Consider the following 6,248-nt stretch of genomic DNA (forward strand, 5'->3'; position numbering starts at 1 on the left):
ATGAAATCCCTTGGACAATCATCATCCCAATTATTTGAGTTCTCAGCCGCACATGAATCCAGGTGTTTGTACAAGGCAGAAAATATGCTTGCCTGGATGGTAACAGTCGTTTCATCAAGATGAGGATACAGATTGAAGATCCCCTGATTGTAGGTAAAGAGCTGTAGCTGGTGGAAGAAGTGAACTTGTACTGGAATATGCATATGTGAAAAATGAGCACAAAAGTTATTAACCATTCCTTCATTTTGTTCCCCTCTAATGTCAAAAGAGAAATCCCACACAGTAATTGAACTAAGTTACATTGCTTTTTATTTTTTAAATCTACATTGTCTTGTTAGACACCAGGTATTTCAAAGTTCAAAATATCAAGGCATTCAAGATCACAAAAGTAACCAGAACTGTACAGAATATGGTACAACCTCCCACGTTGTAAGAATGGATTCCAGGATGAACATTCCTCCCAATCACAGCATTAGTTCTCTTCCTGACCAACGCATGCTGAAAGAGAACCCAGAATCAGAAAGCATGAATTTTTCTAATTCAAGCAATTTCAGAACAGTTTCTAAATTCAAGGAATAGCTAGTTTCTACAACTCTTTGTTATCATGATAGGCTATCAGAGATTTAATTTGAAAAGATTCACGGGAAGAACCCATACACAACAAACAGGTTTAAAGAAAAAAGTGTAAAAATACTTGAAATGGGCATGATGATCTTCAGTAATAGAAACAGACACCTAGACAAGCACACAGAGGAAAAAGGTTCCCATTTTGATGCAATAGGCTTTGTTTCCTGTTGGAATGGAGTCTTCCAGTCAGGTGGCAGGATACAGGTGGTGCATCCAGCAATGAAACTGATAACATACCCTCTGGATTGACCATGCTGACAGTGTCATTCCCCCATCTCAACAATAAAGCATATTATATGTTGGAAGCCTCTCGTGCAAAGGTCAAACTGAAGATGTTTGGTCTTGGATATTCAAAGAAATCAGGTGTGGAAGAAGATGATTAGCTCTCTTTACACTAGGCAGAGGAACACCTTACTGAAACTGTGGTTTTAAAACCTGGAAAGGAAGCTGGTTGAAGTGGTTCACTGGGAAACCATCACCATCGTCCCCATGGAGGTTCAACTTTGGCCAATTTAATGTTTGGACATGACATACAAAATCCTAGAACCTAGCAGACCTGGATGGCATAACAAGCAAAACCCTGCCCGATCCCATGCCCAGGAAATGTCAGAACACCAGGGTCAGGTCAGTACAGCTACACAAAAGTAGAAAAACACTGGAGCAAACACATAGAACAACAGATAGAAGTCCTTCCTGTTCACTCTGTTTTTTCAGCTCAACCTTACTTTTGTGAGTATTGATGAGGTCTTGCCTTCCTGTTTCTGTTCCAGCTCATTTTAATGTTTTTGCTACTGATAGTAGTGGGATTACCACACTATAGGTCGGTTGTGGAGGTAGTAGTCGTAGTAATGATGGGAATGGTAGTGATAACAGTCATCCTCAGCTTCAGTCAAAAGAATTACTGAAGTTCGTTTCATGTGCATTCCAAGTACAACCAGTCTAGCTGAAGAACCACTCCGACAGTTAGATTCTGATTCAGGTCAGGTAATCTTTCTTCCTATCCAACTCCAATTCCGTAGTTTCCTTCTGATGACTAGTTTCATCTTTCTATAGCAAGAGGAAAGAACAAAGGACACTGATTCATCCTATATCTTTGTTTCTTTTAATCATAATGTCCTCAATGTTCTTTTGCAGCCTCCATTTCAGTACTTTCTGTACCTTCAACAACTTATGTCTAAAGAAAAATGCTCTTGAGACAATTCTTGTGGAGATGAAAGCACTTGCTTGAAAAGAAAGATGAACTCTGTCAAAGTCACTTCCTGAGCAAATGGGTCTACACTGATGCAGTAAGTCAGATGAGATCTTAGAGAGAGGTACAATGCAAAACTTGTTGGTATTATACCCCTCAAATGTATGGGTTAGGCTATGATGTAAGCACTTCCTGAAAAAATGGGTCTACACTGTGATGCAGTAAGTCAGATGAGATATTAGAGAGAGGTACAATGCTGAACTTGTTGGTAGTATACCTCTGTATGGGTTAGACTATGAGGACACTTTTCCCTAGTGCCGAAAGATGAACTCTCACAAAGTCATTATATGGTCTTCTATAATCTCTAATAGCACTTACATAAATTGGATGTGAAGAATGTTCTTCTCAATGGGGATCAAATAACCTCAACCATAGCTTCAGTTCTCAGGCAGCAACGGGAAGGTGTGTAGATTGAAAAAGGTTTAGTATGGGTTGAAACCATAGTTATCAAGGCGTCGCCATGGCGTCCAGACTCCTTGGTCGCCTTGGATGCCTTGGGCGCCATGGCTGGCGCCTTGCCGCCATGACGGTGTCGCCTTGCTTTCTTTCCCTCTAAAACGCCATGGTCGCCTTCCCGCCTTGATAACTATGGTTGAAATAATCACCTTAACTTAGTCTGAAAGATTTAGTGCTGATATTAAGAAGTTGATTAGACAAAAATAAAGGCTGATCATACTCTATTTGTTAGGCTCACACAAGCTAGAACAATTTCCCGTATTGTTTATGTTGATTATATTTCTGATTACTGGTAAGTTCGGCAGAGGTGATTAGTCTTCATAAAGAATGCCTAGAAAGAAGTTTATAGTCAAGTTATGAAACTGCTAAATTATCTCGAGAAAAAGCGGGGCAAAATGGGGGTAAGGCTGCTTACATATCTGCCCCCTCCCCCCAACCCCTCGACCCTGTAGTGACGGGAGCCTCATGCACTGGGTACGGTACGCCAAAAATTGAAGTGACTATCTTGAAAAAGTTAGTTACAACATCTAGGAATGTCCCTGGATTTTCTAAAGGACTCTCGATAACTATCTTATTTTCCAAACATATGCATATGCAAACTGCACAATAACTGCTACTAAGCATAGATTGCCTCCGGATATTGTAGCATTGTTGCCGGAATTGTGGTCACTTTGCTTTTTTATTTTTTATAGAAAAAAAAGCCTAAGGTTGCAAGAGCAAGTTCTGATATATATATATATATATATATATATATGTAGCATGTGAGGTTAATGAATTTTTATTGACCAAAAATTCTGCTAATTGACATGGAAATATGATACAGTTGCATTAGACATTAATCTCGTTAGATGCCTATGTGTAAGTTTAGAAGGCCCCCAATGAGCAGTTGGCAGTCCAATGGGCTGAAATTGACCTTCGGATAGTTATATTATAGGTTGGTCTTTTATGGTTTTGGTTAGTACACAGGATAGTAGTTAAGTGAATGAGTTAGATTAAGATACTTAATAATTAGCTAGAGTTTTGTTTTTAGTTCATTACTTTATTGAGTGTGTGTGATTAGGAGTCATTTTTTAGTCAATTTAGGAACTTTAGAAGGTCTTCATATATGTAATACACCCCCATCAATTGGAGATGACTCAGTAAAAAATATGAGGTTTTTTTTGGTTAAGAGTTTTGGAGCCATTGAGCTTGGCTTACAAAATTGGTATCCTAAACCTGATTTCTTCTCCTCTGTTGTTCTCTCCCCTTTTCTTTCTTCTTTTATTTGTTCTCTCTTTCTTCCCTATTGCATGCTGCTAAAATCAACGAACCAACAAAGCCATTTCAACCTTGATTTATTAGGAAAATGTTTCAGATCTGGGCTTGTGAAGCAGCTGATCTGATCTTTGATTCCTAATCTGGAATCTAGGTTAGCTGGCTGCATCAAAATAAGGTGTACAAATCTATGAATCACTGTTTAACAATAAAACTGCAACGAATACAGCACATAATTTAGCTCAGAAGAAACAAAAACATTGAAATTCATTGCCAATTTATCAAAGAGAAAATGAAAACTGGTCATATTGCATGCATTATATAAAGACCAATGACCAGTTACGAGACATCTTGAAAAAGGGAGCAGCAAAAGCTGAATAACTGATACTTGGCAATTTGAGCACTACAGACATCCATGCACCAACTTGAAGGGGAGTGTATTTGAAAGAAAAATTCTAGACAAACCATTTTAAAAAAATCAAAAGAATTCTTCTATCAATAAAAAGTTAAATAGAACATTATAATTTCAAATAATTCCGGATTATCAAATTCCATTACTACAACAACTGTTAGATAAACAACTATAGATGGGTACTCAGTAAACAGTAGATTTTTAATTGCCCAAAATAAAAAAGTAAAAAGTAAATTTTTTTTAGAAATTGGTCCCCTTTTGACGCCATTTAGGCATGTCTACAAGTATGACATGTAAGCTATACATTCCACTGCAAATCAGTTGCATAGTTCGTCAAGAGTCTAAATTCATTCTCTCATGATTCAAGTAACACTGCAACATTAGAAGGACATGCGAGCCTAATCTTAAGTACTACTTCATGTAAATCACTTTAAATAACCTGTCTTTTCCCACTAAATATAGATTTTGACAACTCCAGATAAATACATAATTTACGTATGTTTGGTTTTCTTTTCTTAACTGACTATTTATGCTCAAGTTTTGACCCCAGTCCCCATGATTGCAGCTGTCTTAAACCCAGTTAGTGCTTATTGTGCATCACATCCTTGCATTATCTTCTTGGTACTAAAATAGAACCAACTGTTCTCTCCCAACATTACTCCACCTTTAAATGTTCTTATCTTTACAGCCTACTCTTGAGCAATTACAAATATTTTTTGCATAGTGGCTAATATGGATCCAAAACAAAGATGACATAAATTATTGTGTTCTGCCATCAACAAAGTTACAGTGTTTTGATGATCAGGACAGTGAGCATCATTTATAATCCTCAGTTCCATTGTCTTGTACACTTGGTACACCCTGTCACCAACAATGCATTCACATATTTCTATCATGACGAACAATACAAATACAATCACATAACAACATCTTCCTCATGAATCATGATCCATTCTGTCCTTGGATGGCCTACTAATTTTACTACTTCTCATGTGGGTGGCAGCACTAAAGCAAGTACAAATTTACGAGGTCTAATATCCCATTCTCTCCCTATTGTCATCTAAAAGGATTTAACACAAATAAATTCCAATCCAATAGTATTTCTCCTACCTATCGAAGAGAACAACACCCTTCTTATTGTGGGATTATCAACCTTTCCTCTAAGAATAACCTGGTGTATTATGCTGTCTGCCTAATTCAGTGGAGAACCTCCACAAGTCCGAACCATGCAAAAAATTCCTTAGAAATGGTAACATCAAACTTAAGTTTTTGGAGTGAATTGAGATAATTTCTCCTACCAGTATTATAGAAAATACTCAAAATGCCTAACAGTTGCCAGTCTCAAGAAACGTGACTACCATTAACACAAATCCTTGCAAATTTGAAAGTAATTCAGATTGTAAAGAAGAATAAGAAGAACTGGGTACAAAATAAAAGAAATGGAATTAACCCAACAAAAACAAGACATAAACCCAGCCAACAAACAAGCTTAATTATATCAGGGAGAAAAGAAACCCCAAACAGCCTACAGTGGTCGATTCCGCAGTGCTTGTGGGAAGGGGGGGGGGGAAGGAAGCTAACAGAAATAGAATACTAGGATTTATTACCTCCACAGCAGAAACAACAGTAACAGCATGACAAGATCATCACGAACTCCTGGCAAAGCCCAAGGACCCCAAAAAACTTTGGGTGAGATTCTAATTGTGCTTTCCCATCACCATCTTCTTTTTCATTATCAAGTAATTTCTGATTACCTGAAGATTCCTTCTCCCTTTTCATTCTCTGGATATTCCATTCGAGTTTCTTCAAGTAATCCAACTTGAATGAATCTCGGATCCTCAGAGAAGGCCATAGATGCATCTCTCTCTATCTATCTATGTACTTTAGAAGACCAAGAAGTATGGATTAGATCGAAACGCGAGCAAACTGATAACCGATTCAAAGAAGCTAGAAAGAGCTATGACGAGATTGTTTTGCCTTCGCCAGGAAGGTATGGAGTATGGACTACGGATCAAGACGGACGGGGTTTTTCTATTCTCATGACGACTAACTGATGTGACATTTTGAAATGTAGACTATGTAGTCAATCATTGGTTACATCAACCGCTGGTGAAGCAAAGCTGGTTATACAAAAAAAACGGTGGGAGGGGGTTTATTGCCAAGCTGTCGCTATGGTCATGGACCGAGGGTAAAACAATCAAAAAATCGGATTTTTTTAAGGAACATCAGGGGTAAATTTGTCTGATACAA

General features: G+C 37.8%; 1 long non-coding RNA gene across 1 annotated transcript; it reads right to left on the reverse strand.

Moving 5' to 3' along the window:
* Positions 1 to 281: 281 nt before the first annotated feature.
* Positions 282 to 5,999, reverse strand: LOC122653892. The gene is made up of 2 exons (XR_006331860.1): positions 5,606 to 5,999; positions 282 to 498 (listed from the first exon to the last, which is right to left on the reverse strand). It is a non-coding gene; the product is annotated as an uncharacterized LOC122653892 (long non-coding RNA).
* Between the last annotated feature and the right edge of the window lie 249 nt (positions 6,000 to 6,248).

Source organism: Telopea speciosissima, chromosome 3, assembly GCF_018873765.1.
Source record: "Telopea speciosissima isolate NSW1024214 ecotype Mountain lineage chromosome 3, Tspe_v1, whole genome shotgun sequence".
NCBI classification, from domain to species: domain Eukaryota; kingdom Viridiplantae; phylum Streptophyta; class Magnoliopsida; order Proteales; family Proteaceae; genus Telopea; species Telopea speciosissima.